General features: G+C 29.4%; 3 long non-coding RNA genes across 3 annotated transcripts; all 3 read right to left on the bottom strand.

Moving 5' to 3' along the window:
- Window positions 1-2,426: 2,426 nt before the first annotated feature.
- On the bottom strand, window positions 2,427-5,401 carry LOC129924221 (uncharacterized). Its single transcript, XR_008776210.1, has 5 exons — window positions 5,254-5,401; window positions 3,223-3,394; window positions 2,966-3,114; window positions 2,713-2,859; window positions 2,427-2,628 (listed from the first exon to the last, which is right to left on the bottom strand). It is a non-coding gene; the product is annotated as an uncharacterized LOC129924221 (long non-coding RNA).
- Window positions 5,402-8,185: 2,784 nt separating this feature from the next.
- On the bottom strand, window positions 8,186-11,168 carry LOC129924222 (uncharacterized). The gene is made up of 5 exons (XR_008776211.1): window positions 11,021-11,168; window positions 8,990-9,161; window positions 8,733-8,881; window positions 8,480-8,626; window positions 8,186-8,395 (listed from the first exon to the last, which is right to left on the bottom strand). It is a non-coding gene; the product is annotated as an uncharacterized LOC129924222 (long non-coding RNA).
- Window positions 11,169-13,952: 2,784 nt separating this feature from the next.
- LOC129924219 (uncharacterized) lies at window positions 13,953-16,913 on the bottom strand. Its single transcript, XR_008776207.1, has 5 exons — window positions 16,787-16,913; window positions 14,756-14,927; window positions 14,499-14,647; window positions 14,246-14,392; window positions 13,953-14,161 (listed from the first exon to the last, which is right to left on the bottom strand). It is a non-coding gene; the product is annotated as an uncharacterized LOC129924219 (long non-coding RNA).
- Between the last annotated feature and the right edge of the window lie 3,247 nt (window positions 16,914-20,160).

The following is a 20,160-nucleotide window of genomic DNA, read 5'->3' as shown; positions in this document are numbered from 1 at the left end:
CCATAAGGCAAAGACGATAGGATTGACATGGACCAAGCTGAAGAAATCCAGAATATTTATTGAAAATTTTAAGTTAGATCTAGACTAATAATCTAGAATACTAGGACTATAGTAATCTATACATTCTTTTCTAGACTCTACTAGACAAACTCTAATGATGATTCTAATATTAAATATGTAGATCTAGAGCAGTGGTTCCCAAATTTTTTTGTCTCGTAGACCCCTTGCCATGTTTTCTGCTTTTCGGTAAAACCCCTGCTTAACTTATATTTTTTTTTTTTGTATTTTTTTTTTTTGATAAATTTTTTTTAATTTTTATTTTTATTTATTTTTTTATTTTTTTTAGATAAATTTTTTTTTTTTTTTTTAATTTTTTTTTTTTTTCGAGAATTGACTTTCCCGGTACTGACTTCACTGTAGACCAGTGGTTCCCAAACTTTTATAAAAAATTTTTTATAATTTTTTTAAAAATTTGTTTTATTTTTCTTTTCCGAGAATTGACTATCTTGGGACTAACTTCACTGTAGACCAGTGGTTCCCAAAATTTTAGTAAAATTTTTTTTTTTTTTTTTTTGTTTTTTTTATAAAAAAAAATTTTTTTTAATTTTTTTTTTTCAATTTTTTTTTTAGATAAATTTTTTTTTTTGTAATTTCTTTAGATAAATTTTGTTTTAAATTTTTTTTTTTTTTTTTGAGATTTCACTATCCCAAGACTGATTTCACTGTAGACCAGTGGTTCCCAAACATTCAGTAAATTTTTTTTTTTTTTTTTTTTTTAATTTTTTTTTTTTTTTTTTTTTTTTAATTTTTTTTTTTTTTTTTTTTTTAATTTTTTTTTTTTTTTTTTTTTTTTTAGTAAATTTTTTATTTTTTTTTTATAAAATTTTTTTTGTTTAATTTTTTTTTTTTTTTTTTTAGTAAATTTTTTTTTTTTTTTTTTTTTTAAATTTTTTTAGATAAATTTTGTTCTAAATTTTTTTTTTTTTTTTTTTTGAGAATTCACTATTGCGGGACTGACTTCACTGTAGACCAGTGGTTCCCAAACTTTTTTGTTTCGTAGACCCCTTGCCATGTTTTCTGCTTTTTGGTAGACCCCCTGCTTAACTTATATTGCTTTTTTTTTTCAATTTATTTGAAAACTAATTTCTAATTTTAGTGAGTTGAAGAGTAAAATGCAATTTAAAAATACATATAAGTATTAAATAATATTTCATTTTTATTGATAAAATTCAAATTTAACCAATTTAATATGTATTGCTGGAATCATCAAACACACTGGAAATGTTTTTTTACCCAGGCTTATCATCTGTTCCTATGGATGTCATGTTTCATACATTCTATAAAGAAGACATTCAAACAATAAATATTAATTAATTAATTTGTTTTAAGTATCATTGTAAAAATTTTCGCAAAGAGTTTCTCGTGTATCTTTCACGTGTCCACCGAACTGTTTTCACTAAAGGGGAAGGGACGAAGGCGAGTAACTGGCGCCTTAGCTGGTAGGCTTCAAGCAGGAAGAGCTCATTAGCCACATAGCAGAAGGAAAACTGAATTTAAAAATCTGCTGCCTTGCAACTATTCCCAAACATGGGAAAGCTGTCGTGGGTCAACCCTGAGGAAAAATAAGGAGCTGGCAACCCCTAGGCAGTTTACAGCACACAGCGCTACACCCCATCAGAGCCTGTGACGCCACTGGTTCCAAACTGATCCCAAACTGTATATATTTCCTTTGCAAAGAATCACATAAGAAGCTTTTAATTTGATAACTCATGCCACTGATGTGCCCTTGAACTGTATTTTTGTTTAAAGAAATTCTTTTAATAATATCAGATGTAGGTGTGTGTAAAACAGTTTTCACAACTACAACGGCTGGTAAAATCAATGTTTTACCTATGTTTCCATATTTTGCTATAAGTAAAGAGATATTGTAAGATGCTCACAAACCAACATCTTCTCTATATATATATGATGTTGAAGTGAGATTGTGTGGGTCTATTCTTAACTTTATCTTTGAGTGCTAGAAAATTTTTAAATCTTTATCTATTTTGTTAGGGTGACATTGTCTCAGATGATCCTCTAGCAATTGGTTTCGTATCATTATTTTAAAAAAGTCACTTAGGCAACGGCTTGTTTGACAAGGAAGGAATGAATCCCAGTTTTAAATAATCAATGATGGACAGTGTACATTTCTTTTCGTGAAACATTTGTTACATGCAGACAAAATTAAAATTTTTAAATAAGTATTGAGAAGATTCTTTGGTTTGATTAGCAGGATATATATTTAAATGATTTACCAAGATAAAAATCATATATTACTGTATAAAATAATTACATTAAATGAATGTAAAAATTAAAAAAAGAGTGATTAAGTCCCTTAATGTAATTAACACCATTTTGTTTACAAAATACATTAAATTCTTACCATTACCTATCAATCAGTCTGTTGAACCATGGGGGCACCACACAAGATCTGTCAACAGCCCTTCTATATTCCTCTCTGTACTTAGCCCTGGATAAACCATTTCATGGCAGACCTGCCCATTCTTTCATGTCTTCACATTGCTCTCTGTCTTTCATTCTTCATCCTGGAACTCAATGGTCAAAGGAGCATAACCCTGGTATTATTTTCTGGAAATAAAAAAAGACTGATTTAGTCCCTTAATGTAATTAACACAATTTTTTTTAAAAAATACATTAAATTCTTACCATTACCAATCAATTAGTCTGTTGAACCATGGGGGCACCACACAAGATCTGTCAACAGCCCTTCTATATTCCTCTCTGTACTTAGCCCTGGATAAACCATTTCTTGGCAGACCTGCCCATTCTTTGATGTCTTTCCATCTCTCTGTCTTCCTTCTTTGTACACAAATGGGGAAAAAATGGACCATAATTCTTAAAAAAGAAATTTAATATCATTAAATAAAATTTAATTTAATTTCTAATTATTAATAAAATATCTTACCAGAATGCTAGCCACACTTTCTAAAACTATGACCAGTGCCTTATTTAAATCTTGAATTATATTTCTAGTCTAGGAGTTCCAATCAATTTTGTTGTATACAAAGGCCATGATACTGATTATAGGAATATGCCAGATGTCTGTTTCAGCATCTGAGTAAAAAAATTAATGAAACTCCTATGACTCTAAGTTAGGGTAATGTCATCTTTCATATCTGTATTAAAAAAACACAAAAAAAAACAAAAAAAAACTGGACATACATTCCTCATTATCAGTTCCCATCCTGTTTGTCATTTAAATATTTTGGACATTCCTTTTACATTCCAGCCAAGATCTTGCAGCGGACAGTAGAAAATGGCAGTTTGAACTTCAGATCATTGTGTCAACCGTCTCGTGCAAACCACAAAACCAGGCAGTGTAATCAAGATCTACCTAAGAATGAAAAATACTATCAGATACAATTTCACATTACATCTAAAAAAGGATAGCTATATTTAACTTGATCTAGTAGAAGATGTACAACTATCATACCCATATAATGTAGATTAACAAACTGATTCAAGATAAATACTATTATCTTCTTATCTTATATAATACAGACGTTACTTCAAAAAAGAAGATGATTACGTCCTACGCGTCAAACATTTAGTCATGCATATTAACCAATGACTTAAATTCTGCCAAGTCACTGGTTTTCCTGGCTAGCTCAGGCAACCCATTCCATGCTCTAATAGCACTAGGGAAGAAGGAGTATTTGTACAAATTTGTCCTAGCATATGGGACGAGGAATGTGCCTTTATCTTTGTGTCTTTCAGAGTATTTTATTAAATTTTGTTTTTGTATTTGAAGATTATGGTTCAGTGTTTTATGTATGATTGCTACTTTACTTTTGAGCCTTCTGTCCTGAAGACTTTCTAAATTTAGTGATTTTACTAAAGGTGTTACTCTAGTCAAATGTGAATATTCGTTTGTTATGAATCGCACTGCTCTATTTTGTGTCTGTTCTAGTTTCTTAATGTTTTCTTGAGTTGTGGGGTCCCAAACGGAGGATGCATATTCTATTATTGGCCTAACCAAAGTTTTAAATAACATTTTAGTTTTATGTTCTTATTTGATTTATAGAAATTTCTTTTAATAAATCCTAATGCTTTGTTTGATTTTTTTTGTAGTTTCATCAATATATGTATTCCATGACAGTTTTTCATTTATTATAACACCTAGGTATTTTGCATTTTTAGTCTGTGTTACTGGTTTGCCATGAATAAGATAAGTGGAATTAATTTGTTTTAGTTTTTTTGTTACTCTTAACAACTGACATTTTTCTGGGTGGAAAGACATGCTCCAATTTGATTCCCATTTCTGTAATTCATCTAATTCTCTTTGTAAAATATCTGTGTCTTGTGTTGTTTTTATTGTTCTATATATTATGCAATCGTCTGCAAATAATCTGACTTTTGTTCCTGAAGTAATGCAATTTGGTAAATCATTTATGTAAATTAAAAATAGTAGTGGACCCAAGACTGTTCCTTGAGGTACACCTGAGTTTACTATTATCGGTGTTGATTTAGAGCCATTTATTATTACAGTTTGTTCTCTTCCTATCAGAAAGTCCTTAATCCACTGATGCAGTGGACCATTAATGCCGAAATATTTTAATTTTTTAAGCAAACTATGGTGGTGAACTTTGTCAAAAGCCTTAGAAAAATCTAGTAAGATAGCATCTATTTGTTCACTATTATATTAAGCCAATCCTACACCCATACTACTTGTATACATAAAATTGGGTGGATCTAGAATTTTAGATCTAGATAGAGTAGATTCTTATTAAAATTCTAGATCTTTTCTATTAAGTAATAAAAACCTTTAAAATGTATTTTAATATGGATGAAGCTGAACAGAAAGGATTGGAAAATAGTCGATGCCAACGCAGAGGCTCTTGTTCTCGTATGAGCCATAGTTGTCTATTGACTGAAGGTGGTGGAGATAATTCAACAAGATGATTTACAATGTAATTCAAGAGATCTGTCTAGGTTAGTTCATTATTTTTCTTGAAGATTTCTATGATCAAGTCTAGATTTTCTAGATCTAGCATCATATACAATAATTTCTAGAGATCTAGTGCTAAGTCCTATACATATGGGATCTAGATCTAATCAAGATCTATCTAAAATCAGAATAAAAAATATGGAATGTCACACTAGATTTAGAATAGAATAGCAAAGTTTTACCAATATCTAGATTTTTAGTCCAGTAAATCAACTTATATAGATCAAAATATAAATTAAATTCACCTTTATCTATCCCTTAGTCTGATGGACTGTTAAGGCACCACACAAGGTTTGTCGACCATTCTTTTCCTCACCGTCTTTTGAATGACTAATTCCTGAGAATAGTAAACCGTTATTGTTAAAGAATATACAGGTAATCAGTGCTTTTTTGTAAAGAAATAGGTGGCGGAGCTCAGTGATGGATTGCCTTTTAACAACTAATAAATAAATAATAAACTTTAAAATACAAAAGTAACTTTTTCGCTGCATTGAAAAAAGTGCCGGTACGCTGTACCAGTGCTTACTGTAATGCTGCTGACCTGAAAAATTGTAGTTAAACTAAATAATACAGTAATATTAAGCCCATACTAATTAGTCTTAGATATATAGATCTAGAAATTATATTGACATTGTGTAGATCTAGTCAATCTAGATTTCAAAGCAAAGAAAACAGAAGAACGGTAGACCATAAGGCAAAGACGATAGGATTGACATGGACCAAGCTGAAGAAATCCAGAATATTTATTGAAAATTTTAAGTTAGATCTAGACTAATAATCTAGAATACTAGGACTATAGTAATCTATACATTCTTTTCTAGACTCTACTAGACAAACTCTAATGATGATTCTAATATTAAATATGTAGATCTAGAGCAGTGGTTCCCAAATTTTTTTGTCTCGTAGACCCCTTGCCATGTTTTCTGCTTTTCGGTAAAACCCCTCCTTAACTTATATTTTTTTTTTTTTGTATTTTTTTTTTTAGATAAATTTTTTTTAATTTTTATTTTTATTTATTTTTTAATTTTTTTTAGATAATTTTTTTTTTTTTTTTTTAATTTTTTTTTTTTCGAGAATTGACTTTCCCGGTACTGACTTCACTGTTGACCAGTGGTTCCCAAACTTTTATAAAAAAATTTTTATAATTTTTTTAAAAATTTTTTTTATTTTTTTTTTTCCGAGAATTGACTATCTTGGGACTAACTTCACTGTAGACCAGTGGTTCCCAAAATTTTAGTAAAATTTTTTTTTTTTTTTTCTTGTTTTTTTTATAAAAAAAATTTTTTTTCAATTTTTTTTTTTAATTTCTTTTTTTAGATAAATTTTTTTTTGTAATTTCTTTAGATAAATTTTGTTTTAAATTTTTTTTTTTTTTTTTGAGAATTCACTATCCCAGGACTGATTTCACTGTAGACCAGTGGTTCCCAAACATTCAGTAAATTTTTTTTTTTTTTTTTTTTTTAATTTTTTTTTTTTTTTTTTTAATTTTTTTTTTTTTTTTTTTTTTAGTAAATTTTTTTTTTTTTTTTTTTATAAAATTTTTTTTTTTAATTTTTTTTTTTTTTTTTAAGTAAATTTTTTTTTTTTTTCTTTTTTTTTTTAGTAAATTTTTTTTTTTTTTTTTTATAAAATTTTTTTTTTTAATTTTTTTTTTTTTTTTTTTTTAGTAAATTTTTTTTTTTTTTCTTTTTTTTTTTTTTTAAATTTTTTTTAGATAAATTTTGTTTTAAATTTTTTTTTTTTTTTTTTTTTGAGAATTCACTATTGCGGGATTGACTTCACTGTAGACCAGTGGTTCCCAAACTTTTTTGTTTCGTAGACCCCTTGCCATGTTTTCTGCTTTTTGGTAGACCCCCTGCTTAACTTATATTGCTTTTTTTTTTCAATTTATTTGAAAACTAATTTCTAATTTTAGTGAGTTGAAGAGTAAAATGCAATTTAAAAATACATATAAGTATTAAATAATAACTCATTTTTATTGATAAAATTCAAATTTAACCAATTTAATATGTATTGCTGGAATCATCAAACACACTGGAAATGTTTTTTTACCCAGGCTTATCATCTGTTCCTATGGATGTCATGTTTCATACATTCTATAAAGAAGACATTCAAACAATAAATATTAATTAATTAATTTGTTTTAAGTATCATTGTAAAAATTTTCGCAAAGAGTTTCTCGTGTATCTTTCACGTGTCCGCCGAACTGTTTTCACTAAAGGGGAAGGGACGAAGGCGAGTAACTGGCGCCTTAGCCGGTAGGCTTCAAGCAGGAAGAGCTCATTAGCCACATAGCAGAAGGAAAACTGAATTTAAAAATCTGCTGCCTTGCAACTATTCCCAAACATGGGAAAGCTGTCGTGGGTCAACCCTGAGGAAAAATAAGGAGCTGGCAACCCCTAGGCAGTTTACAGCACACAGCGCTACACCCCATCAGAGCCTGTGACGCCACTGGTTCCAAACTGATCCCAAACTGTATATATTTCCTTTGCAAAGAATCACATAAGAAGCTTTTAATTTGATAACTCATGCCACCGATGTGCCCTTGAACTGTATTTTTGTTTAAAGAAATTCTTTTAATAATATCAGATGTAGGTGTGTGTAAAACAGTTTTCACAACTACAACGGCTGGTAAAATCAATGTTTTACCTATGTTTCCATATTTTGCTATAAGTAAAGAGATATTGTAAGATGCTCACAAACCAACATCTTCTCTATATATATATGATGTTGAAGTGAGATTGTGTGGGTCTATTCTTAACTTTATCTTTGAAAGCTAGAAAATTTTTAAATCTTTATCTATTTTGTTAGGGTGACATTGTCTCAGATGATCCTCTAGCAATTGGTTTCGTATCATTATTTTAAAAAAGTCACTTAGGCAACGGCTTGTTTGACAAGGAAGGAATGAATCCCAGTTTTAAATAATCAATGATGGACAGTGTACATTTCTTTTCATTAAACATTTGTTACATGCAGACAAAATTAAAATTTTTAAATAAGTATTGAGAAGATTCTTTGGTTTGATTAGCAGGATATATATTTAAATGATTTACCAAGATAAAAATCATATATTACTGTATAAAATAATTACATTAAATGAATGTAAAAATTAAAAAGAGAGTGATTAAGTCCCTTAATGTAATTAACACCATTTTGTTTACAAAATACATTAAATTCTTACCATTACCTATCAATCAGTCTGTTGAACCATGGGGGCACCACACAAGATCTGTCAACAGCCCTTCTATATTCCTCTCTGTACTTAGCCCTGGATAAACCATTTCATGGCAGACCTGCCCATTCTTTCATGTCTTCACATTGCTCTCTGTCTTTCATTCTTCATCCTGGAACTCAATGGTCAAAGGAGCATAACCCTGGTATTATTTTCTGGAAATAAAAAAAGACTGATTTAGTCCCTTAATGTAATTAACACAATTTTTTTTAAAAAATACATTAAATTCTTACCATTACCAATCAATTAGTCTGTTGAACCATGGGGGCACCACACAAGATCTGTCAACAGCCCTTCTATATTCCTCTCTGTACTTAGCCCTGGATAAACCATTTCTTGGCAGACCTGCCCATTCTTTGATGTCTTTCCATCTCTCTGTCTTCCTTCTTTGTACACAAATGGGGAAAAAATGGACCATAATTCTTAAAAAAAAAATTTAATATCATTAAATAAAATTTAATTTAATTTCTAATTATTAATAAAATATCTTACCAGAATGCTAGCCACACTTTCTAAAACTATGACCAGTGCCTTATTTAAATCTTGAATTATATTTCTAGTCTAGGAGTTCCAATCAATTTTGTTGTATACAAAGGCCATGATACTGATTATAGGAATATGCCAGATGTCTGTTTCAGCATCTGAGTAAAAAAATTAATGAAACTCCTATGACTCTAAGTTAGGGTAATGTCATCTTTCATATCTGTATTAAAAAAACACAAAAAAAAACAAAAAAAAACTGGACATACATTCCTCATTATCAGTTCCCATCCTGTTTGTCATTTAAATATTTTGGACATTCCTTTTACATTCCAGCCAAGATCTTGCAGCGGACAGTAGAAAATGGCAGTTTGAACTTCAGATCATTGTGTCAACCGTCTCGTGCAAACCACAAAACCAGGCAGTGTAATCAAGATCTACCTAAGAATGAAAAATACTATCAGATACAATTTCACATTACATCTAAAAAAGGATAGCTATATTTAACTTGATCTAGTAGAAGATGTACAACTATCATACCCATATAATGTAGATTAACAAACTGATTCAAGATAAATACTATTATCTTCTTATCTTATATAATACAGACGTTACTTCAAAAAAGAAGATGATTACGTCCTACGCGTCAAACATTTAGTCATGCATATTAACCAATGACTTAAATTCTGCCAAGTCACTGGTTTTCCTGGCTAGCTCAGGCAACCCATTCCATGCTCTAATAGCACTAGGGAAGAAGGAGTATTTGTACAAATTTGTCCTAGCATATGGGACGAGGAATGTGCCTTTATCTTTGTGTCTTTCAGAGTATTTTATTAAATTTTGTTTTTGTATTTGAAGATTATGGTTCAGTGTTTTATGTATGATTGCTACTTTACTTTTGAGCCTTCTGTCCTGAAGACTTTCTAAATTTAGTGATTTTACTAAAGGTGTTACTCTAGTCAAATGTGAATATTCGTTTGTTATGAATCGCACTGCTCTATTTTGTGTCTGTTCTAGTTTCTTAATGTTTTCTTGAGTTGTGGGGTCCCAAACGGAGGATGCATATTCTATTATTGGCCTAACCAAAGTTTTAAATAACATTTTAGTTTTATGTTCTTATTTGATTTATAGAAATTTCTTTTAATAAATCCTAATGCTTTGTTTGATTTTTTTTGTAGTTTCATCAATATATGTATTCCATGACAGTTTTTCATTTATTATAACACCTAGGTATTTTGCATTTTTAGTCTGTGTTACTGGTTTGCCATGAATAAGATAAGTGGAATTAATTTGTTTTAGTTTTTTTGTTACTCTTAACAACTGACATTTTTCTGGGTGGAAAGACATGCTCCAATTTGATTCCCATTTCTGTAATTCATCTAATTCTCTTTGTAAAATATCTGTGTCTTGTGTTGTTTTTATTGTTCTATATATTATGCAATCGTCTGCAAATAATCTGACTTTTGTTCCTGAAGTAATGCAATTTGGTAAATCATTTATGTAAATTAAAAATAGTAGTGGACCCAAGACTGTTCCTTGAGGTACACCTGAGTTTACTATTATCGGTGTTGATTTAGAGCCATTTATTATTACAGTTTGTTCTCTTCCTATCAGAAAGTCCTTAATCCACTGATGCAGTGGACCATTAATGCCGAAATATTTTAATTTTTTAAGCAAACTATGGTGGTGAACTTTGTCAAAAGCCTTAGAAAAATCTAGTAAGATAGCATCTATTTGTTCACTATTATATTAAGCCAATCCTACACCCATACTACTTGTATACATAAAATTGGGTGGATCTAGAATTTTAGATCTAGATAGAGTAGATTCTTATTAAAATTCTAGATCTTTTCTATTAAGTAATAAAAACCTTTAAAATGTATTTTAATATGGATGAAGCTGAACAGAAAGGATTGGAAAATAGTCGATGCCAACGCAGAGGCTCTTGTTCTCGTATGAGCCATAGTTGTCTATTGACTGAAGGTGGTGGAGATAATTCAACAAGATGATTTACAATGTAATTCAAGAGATCTGTCTAGGTTAGTTCATTATTTTTCTTGAAGATTTCTATGATCAAGTCTAGATTTTCTAGATCTAGCATCATATACAATAATTTCTAGAGATCTAGTGCTAAGTCCTATACATATGGGATCTAGATCTAATCAAGATCTATCTAAAATCAGAATAAAAAATATGGAATGTCACACTAGATTTAGAATAGAATAGCAAAGTTTTACCAATATCTAGATTTTTAGTCCAGTAAATCAACTTATATAGATCAAAATATAAATTAAATTCACCTTTATCTATCCCTTAGTCTGATGGACTGTTAAGGCACCACACAAGGTTTGTCGACCATTCTTTTCCTCACCGTCTTTTGAATGACTAATTCCTGAGAATAGTAAACCGTTATTGTTAAAGAATATACAGGTAATCAGTGCTTTTTTGTAAAGAAATAGGTGGCGGAGCTCAGTGATGGATTGCCTTTTAACAACTAATAAATAAATAATAAACTTTAAAATACAAAAGTAACTTTTTCGCTGCATTGAAAAAAGTGCCGGTACGCTGTACCAGTGCTTACTGTAATGCTGCTGACCTGAAAAATTGTAGTTAAACTAAATAATACAGTAATATTAAGCCCATACTAATTAGTCTTAGATATATAGATCTAGAAATTATATTGACATTGTGTAGATCTAGTCAATCTAGATTTCAAAGCAAAGAAAACAGAAGAACGGTAGACCATAAGGCAAAGACGATAGGATTGACATGGACCAAGCTGAAGAAATCCAGAATATTTATTGAAAATTTTAAGTTAGATCTAGACTAATAATCTAGAATACTAGGACTATAGTAATCTATACATTCTTTTCTAGACTCTACTAGACAAACTCTAATGATGATTCTAATATTAAATATGTAGATCTAGAGCAGTGGTTCCCAAATTTTTTTGTCTCGTAGACCCCTTGCCATGTTTTCTGCTTTTCGGTAAAACCCCTCCTTAACTTATATTTTTTTTTTTTGTATTTTTTTTTTTAGATAAATTTTTTTTAATTTTTATTTTTATTTATTTTTTAATTTTTTTTAGATAATTTTTTTTTTTTTTTTTTAATTTTTTTTTTTTCGAGAATTGACTTTCCCGGTACTGACTTCACTGTTGACCAGTGGTTCCCAAACTTTTATAAAAAAATTTTTATAATTTTTTTAAAAATTTTTTTTATTTTTTTTTTTCCGAGAATTGACTATCTTGGGACTAACTTCACTGTAGACCAGTGGTTCCCAAAATTTTAGTAAAATTTTTTTTTTTTTTTTCTTGTTTTTTTTATAAAAAAAATTTTTTTTCAATTTTTTTTTTTAATTTCTTTTTTTAGATAAATTTTTTTTTGTAATTTCTTTAGATAAATTTTGTTTTAAATTTTTTTTTTTTTTTTTGAGAATTCACTATCCCAGGACTGATTTCACTGTAGACCAGTGGTTCCCAAACATTCAGTAAATTTTTTTTTTTTTTTTTTTTTTAATTTTTTTTTTTTTTTTTTTAATTTTTTTTTTTTTTTTTTTTTTAGTAAATTTTTTTTTTTTTTTTTTTATAAAATTTTTTTTTTTAATTTTTTTTTTTTTTTTTAAGTAAATTTTTTTTTTTTTTCTTTTTTTTTTTAGTAAATTTTTTTTTTTTTTTTTTATAAAATTTTTTTTTTTAATTTTTTTTTTTTTTTTTTTTTAGTAAATTTTTTTTTTTTTTCTTTTTTTTTTTTTTTAAATTTTTTTTAGATAAATTTTGTTTTAAATTTTTTTTTTTTTTTTTTTTTGAGAATTCACTATTGCGGGATTGACTTCACTGTAGACCAGTGGTTCCCAAACTTTTTTGTTTCGTAGACCCCTTGCCATGTTTTCTGCTTTTTGGTAGACCCCCTGCTTAACTTATATTGCTTTTTTTTTTCAATTTATTTGAAAACTAATTTCTAATTTTAGTGAGTTGAAGAGTAAAATGCAATTTAAAAATACATATAAGTATTAAATAATAACTCATTTTTATTGATAAAATTCAAATTTAACCAATTTAATATGTATTGCTGGAATCATCAAACACACTGGAAATGTTTTTTTACCCAGGCTTATCATCTGTTCCTATGGATGTCATGTTTCATACATTCTATAAAGAAGACATTCAAACAATAAATATTAATTAATTAATTTGTTTTAAGTATCATTGTAAAAATTTTCGCAAAGAGTTTCTCGTGTATCTTTCACGTGTCCGCCGAACTGTTTTCACTAAAGGGGAAGGGACGAAGGCGAGTAACTGGCGCCTTAGCCGGTAGGCTTCAAGCAGGAAGAGCTCATTAGCCACATAGCAGAAGGAAAACTGAATTTAAAAATCTGCTGCCTTGCAACTATTCCCAAACATGGGAAAGCTGTCGTGGGTCAACCCTGAGGAAAAATAAGGAGCTGGCAACCCCTAGGCAGTTTACAGCACACAGCGCTACACCCCATCAGAGCCTGTGACGCCACTGGTTCCAAACTGATCCCAAACTGTATATATTTCCTTTGCAAAGAATCACATAAGAAGCTTTTAATTTGATAACTCATGCCACCGATGTGCCCTTGAACTGTATTTTTGTTTAAAGAAATTCTTTTAATAATATCAGATGTAGGTGTGTGTAAAACAGTTTTCACAACTACAACGGCTGGTAAAATCAATGTTTTACCTATGTTTCCATATTTTGCTATAAGTAAAGAGATATTGTAAGATGCTCACAAACCAACATCTTCTCTATATATATATGATGTTGAAGTGAGATTGTGTGGGTCTATTCTTAACTTTATCTTTGAAAGCTAGAAAATTTTTAAATCTTTATCTATTTTGTTAGGGTGACATTGTCTCAGATGATCCTCTAGCAATTGGTTTCGTATCATTATTTTAAAAAAGTCACTTAGGCAACGGCTTGTTTGACAAGGAAGGAATGAATCCCAGTTTTAAATAATCAATGATGGACAGTGTACATTTCTTTTCATTAAACATTTGTTACATGCAGACAAAATTAAAATTTTTAAATAAGTATTGAGAAGATTCTTTGGTTTGATTAGCAGGATATATATTTAAATGATTTACCAAGATAAAAATCATATATTACTGTATAAAATAATTACATTAAATGAATGTAAAAATTAAAAAGAGAGTGATTAAGTCCCTTAATGTAATTAACACCATTTTGTTTACAAAATACATTAAATTCTTACCATTACCTATCAATCAGTCTGTTGAACCATGGGGGCACCACACAAGATCTGTCAACAGCCCTTCTATATTCCTCTCTGTACTTAGCCCTGGATAAACCATTTCATGGCAGACCTGCCCATTCTTTCATGTCTTCACATTGCTCTCTGTCTTTCATTCTTCATCCTGGAACTCAATGGTCAAAGGAGCATAACCCTGGTATTATTTTCTGGAAATAAAAAAAGACTGATTTAGTCCCTTAATGTAATTAACACAATTTTTTTTAAAAAATACATTAAATTCTTACCATTACCAATCAATTAGTCTGTTGAACCATGGGGGCACCACACAAGATCTGTCAACAGCCCTTCTATATTCCTCTCTGTACTTAGCCCTGGATAAACCATTTCTTGGCAGACCTGCCCATTCTTTGATGTCTTTCCATCTCTCTGTCTTCCTTCTTTGTACACAAATGGGGAAAAAATGGACCATAATTCTTAAAAAAAAAATTTAATATCATTAAATAAAATTTAATTTAATTTCTAATTATTAATAAAATATCTTACCAGAATGCTAGCCACACTTTCTAAAACTATGACCAGTGCCTTATTTAAATCTTGAATTATATTTCTAGTCTAGGAGTTCCAATCAATTTTGTTGTATACAAAGGCCATGATACTGATTATAGGAATATGCCAGATGTCTGTTTCAGCATCTGAGTAAAAAAATTAATGAAACTCCTATGACTCTAAGTTAGGGTAATGTCATCTTTCATATCTGTATTAAAAAAACACAAAAAAAAACAAAAAAAAACTGGACATACATTCCTCATTATCAGTTCCCATCCTGTTTGTCATTTAAATATTTTGGACATTCCTTTTACATTCCAGCCAAGATCTTGCAGCGGACAGTAGAAAATGGCAGTTTGAACTTCAGATCATTGTGTCAACCGTCTCGTGCAAACCACAAAACCAGGCAGTGTAATCAAGATCTACCTAAGAATGAAAAATACTATCAGATACAATTTCACATTACATCTAAAAAAGGATAGCTATATTTAACTTGATCTAGTAGAAGATGTACAACTATCATACCCATATAATGTAGATTAACAAACTGATTCAAGATAAATACTATTATCTTCTTATCTTATATAATACAGACGTTACTTCAAAAAAGAAGATGATTACGTCCTACGCGTCAAACATTTAGTCATGCATATTAACCAATGACTTAAATTCTGCCAAGTCACTGGTTTTCCTGGCTAGCTCAGGCAACCCATTCCATGCTCTAATAGCACTAGGGAAGAAGGAGTATTTGTACAAATTTGTCCTAGCATATGGGACGAGGAATGTGCCTTTATCTTTGTGTCTTTCAGAGTATTTTATTAAATTTTGTTTTTGTATTTGAAGATTATGGTTCAGTGTTTTATGTATGATTGCTACTTTACTTTTGAGCCTTCTGTCCTGAAGACTTTCTAAATTTAGTGATCTTACTAAAGGTGTTACTCTAGTCAAATGTGAATATTTGTTTGTTATGAATCGCACTGTTCTATTTTGTGTCTGTTCTAGTTTCTTAATGTTTTCTTGAGTTGTGGGGTCCCAAACGGAGGATGCATATTCTATTATTGGCCTAACCAAAGTTTTAAATAACATTTTAGTTTTATGTTCTTATTTGATTTATAGAAATTTCTTTTAATAAATCCTAATGCTTTGTTTGATTTTTTTTGTAGTTTCATCAATATGTGGATTCCATGACAGTTTTTCATTTATTATAACACCTAGGTATTTTGCGTTTTTAGTCTGTGTTACTGGTTTGCCATGAATAAGATAAGTGGAATTAATTTGTTTTAGTTTTTTTGTTACTCTTAACAACTGACATTTTTCTGGGTGGAAAGACATGCTCCAATTTGATTCCCATTTCTGTAATTCATCTAATTCTCTTTGTAAAATATCTGTGTCTTGTGTTGTTTTTATTGTTCTATATATTATGCAATCGTCTGCAAATAATCTGACTTTTGTTCCTGAAGTAATGCAATTTGGTAAATCATTTATGTAAATTAAAAATAGTAGTGGACCCAAGACTGTTCCTTGAGGTACACCTGAGTTTACTATTATCGGTGTTGATTTAGAGCCATTTATTATTACAGTTTGTTCTCTTCCTATCAGAAAGTCCTTAATCCACTGATGCAGTGGACCATTAATGCCGAAATATTTTAATTTTTTAAGCAAACTATGGTGGTGAACTTTGTCAAAAGCCTTAGAAAAATCTAGTAAGATAGCATCTATTTGTTCACTATTATATTAAGCCAATCCTACACCCATACTACTTGTATACATAAAATTGGGTGGATCTAGAATTTTAGATCTAGATAGAGTAGATTCTTATTAAAATTCTAGATCTTTTCTATTAAGTAATAAAAACCTTTAAAATGTATTTTAATATGGATGAAGCTGAACAGAAAGGATTGGAAAATAGTCGATGCCAACGCAGAGGCTCTTGTTCTCGTATGAGCCATAGTTGTCTATTGACTGAAGGTGGTGGAGATAATTCAACAAGATGATTTACAATGTAATTCAAGAGATCTGTCTAGGTTAGTTCATTATTTTTCTTGAAGATTTCTATGATCAAGTCTAGATTTTCTAGATCTAGCATCATATACAATAATTTCTAGAGATCTAGTGCTAAGTCCTATACATATGGGATCTAGATCTAATCAAGATCTATCTAAAATCAGAATAAAAAATATGGAATGTCACACTAGATTTAGAATAGAATAGCAAAGTTTTACCAATATCTAGATTTTTAGTCCAGTAAATCAACTTATATAGATCAAAATATAAATTAAATTCACCTTTATCTATCCCTTAGTCTGATGGACTGTTAAGGCACCACACAAGGTTTGTCGACCATTCTTTTCCTCACCGTCTTTTGAATGACTAATTCCTGAGAATAGTAAACCGTTATTGTTAAAGAATATACAGGTAATCAGTGCTTTTTTGTAAAGAAATAGGTGCCGGAGCTCAGTGATGGATTGCCTTTTAACAACTAATAAATAAATAATAAACTTTAAAATACAAAAGTAACTTTTTCGCTGCATTGAAAAAAGTGCCGGTACGCTGTACCAGTGCTTACTGTAATGCTGCTGACCTGAAAAATTGTAGTTAAACTAAATAATACAGTAATATTAAGCCCATACTAATTAGTCTTAGATATATAGATCTAGAAATTATATTGACATTGTGTAGATCTAGTCAATCTAGATTTCAAAGCAAAGAAAACAGAAGAACGGTAGACCATAAGGCAAAGACGATAGGATTGACATGGACCAAGCTGAAGAAATCCAGAATATTTATTGAAAATTTTAAGTTAGATCTAGACTAATAATCTAGAATACTAGGACTATAGTAATCTATACATTCTTTTCTAGACTCTACTAGACAAACTCTAATGATGATTCTAATATTAAATATGTAGATCTAGAGCAGTGGTTCCCAAATTTTTTTGTCTCGTAGACCCCTTGCCATGTTTTCTGCTTTTCGGTAAAACCCCTGCTTAACTTATATTTTTTTTTTTTGTATTTTTTTTTTTTTATAAAATTTTTTTTAATTTTTATTTTTATTTATTTTTTTATTTTTTTTAGGTAATTTTTTTTTTTTTTTTTTAATTTTTTTTTTTTTCGAGAATTGACTTTCCAGGTACTGACTTCACTGTAGACCAGTGGTTCCCAAACTTTTATAAAAAAATTTTTATAATTTTTTTAAAAATTTTTTTTAATTTTTTTAAAAATTTTTTTTAATTTTTTTTCCCGAGAATTGACTATCTTGGGACTAACTTCACTGTAGACCAGTGGTTCCCAAAATTATAGTAAAATTTTTTTTTTTTTTTTTGTTGTTTTTTTTATAAAAAAAAATTTTTTTAAATTTTTTTTTTCAATTTTTTTTTTAGATAAATTTTTTTTTTGTAATTTCTTTAGATAAATTTTGTTTTAAATTTTTTTTTTTTTTTTTTGAGATTTCACTATCCCAGGACTGATTTCACTGTAGACCAGTGGTTCCAAAACATTTAGTAAATTTTTTTTTTTTTTTTTTTTTTTTTTTTTTTTTTTTAATAAAATTTTTTTTTTTTTTTTTTTTTTTTAGTAAATTTTTTTTTTTTTTTTTTATAAAATTTTTTTTTTTAATTTTTTTTTTTTTTTTTTTTAGTAAATTTTTTTTTTTAATTTTTTTTTTTTTTTTTTTAGTAAATTTTTTTTTTTTTTTTTTTTTGAGAATTCACTATTGCGGGACTGACTTCACTGTAGACCAGTGGTTCCCAAACTTTTTTGTTTCGTAGACCCCTTGCCATGTTTTCTGCTTTTTGGTAGACCCCCTGCTTAACTTATATTGCTTTTTTTTTTTCAATTTATTTGAAAACTAATTTCTAATTTTAGTGAGTTGAAGAGTAAAATGCAATTTAAAAATACATATAAGTATTAAAGAATAACTCATTTTTATTGATAAAATTCAAATTTAACCAATTTAATATGTATTGCTGGAATCATCAAACACACTGGAAATGTTTTTTTACCCAGGCTTATCATCTGTTCCTATGGATGTCATGTTTCATACATTCTATAAAGAAGACATTCAAACAATAAATATTAATTAATTAATTTGTTTTAAGTATCATTGTAAAAATTTTCGCAAAGAGTTTCTCGTGTATCTTTCACGTGTCCGCCGAACTGTTTTCACTAAAGGGGAAGGGACGAAGGCGAGTAACTGGCGCCTTAGCCGGTAGGCTTCAAGCAGGAAGAGCTCATTAGCCACATAGCAGAAGGAAAACTGAATTTAAAAATCTGCTGCCTTGCAACTATTCCCAAACATGGGAAAGCTGTCGTGGGTCAACCCTGAGGAAAAATAAGGAGCTGGCAACCCCTTGGCAGTTTACAGCACACAGCGCTACACCCCATCAGAGCCTGTGACGCCACTGGTTCCAAACTGATCCCAAACTGTATATATTTCCTTTGCAAAGAATCACATAAGAAGCTTTTAATTTGATAACTCATGCCACCGATGTGCCCTTGAACTGTATTTTTGTTTAAAGAAATTCTTTTAATAATATCAGATGTAGGTGTGTGTAAAACAGTTTTCACAACTACAACGGCTGGTAAAATCAATGTTTTACCTATGTTTCCATATTTTGCTATAAGTAAAGAGATATTGTAAGATGCTCACAAACCAACATCTTCTCTATATATATATGATGTTGAAGTGAGATTGTGTGGGTCTATTCTTAACTTTATCTTTGAGTGCTAGAAAATTTTTAAATCTTTATCTATTTTGTTAGGGTGACATTGTCTCAGATGATCCTCTAGCAATTGGTTTCGTATCATTATTTTTAAAAAGTCACTTAGGCAACGGCTTGTTTGACAAGGAAGGAATGAATCCCAGTTTTAAATAATCAATGATGGACAGTGTACATTTCTTTTCGTTAAACATTTGTTACATGCAGACAAAATTAAAATTTTTAAATAAGTATTGAGAAGATTCTTTGGTTTGATTAGCAGGATATATATTTAAATGATTTACCAAGATAAAAATCATATATTACTGTATAAAATAATTACATTAAATGAATGTAAAAATTAAAAAAAGAGTGATCAAGTCCCTTAATGTAATTAACACCATTTTGTTTACAAAATACATTAAATTCTTACCATTACCTATCAATCAGTCTGTTGAACCATGGGGGCACCACACAAGATCTGTCAACAGCCCTTCTATATTCCTCTCTGTACTTAGCCCTGGATAAACCATTTCAAGGCAGACCTGCCCATTCTTTCATGTCTTCACATTGCTCTCTGTCTTTCATTCTTCATCCTGGAATTCAATGGTCAAAGGAGCATAACCCTGGTATTATTTTCTGGAAATAAAAAAAGACTGATTTAGTCCCTTAATGTAATTAACACAATTTTTTTTAAAAAATACATTAAATTCTTACCATTACCAATCAATTAGTCTGTTGAACCATGGGGGCACCACACAAGATCTGTCAACAGCCCTTCTATATTCCTCTCTGTACTTAGCCCTGGATAAACCATTTCTTGGCAGACCTGCCCATTCTTTGATGTCTTTCCATCTCTCTGTCTTCCTTTTTTGTACACAAATGGGGAAAAAATGGACCATAATTCTTAAAAAAGAAATTTAATATCATTAAATAAAATTTAATTTAATTTCTAATTATTAA

The sequence above is a fragment of the Biomphalaria glabrata genome, unplaced genomic scaffold (genome assembly GCF_947242115.1).
Source record: "Biomphalaria glabrata unplaced genomic scaffold, xgBioGlab47.1 scaffold_30, whole genome shotgun sequence".
In the NCBI taxonomy this organism is placed as follows: domain Eukaryota; kingdom Metazoa; phylum Mollusca; class Gastropoda; family Planorbidae; genus Biomphalaria; species Biomphalaria glabrata.
This window is presented reverse-complemented; position numbering and strand designations above follow the sequence as displayed.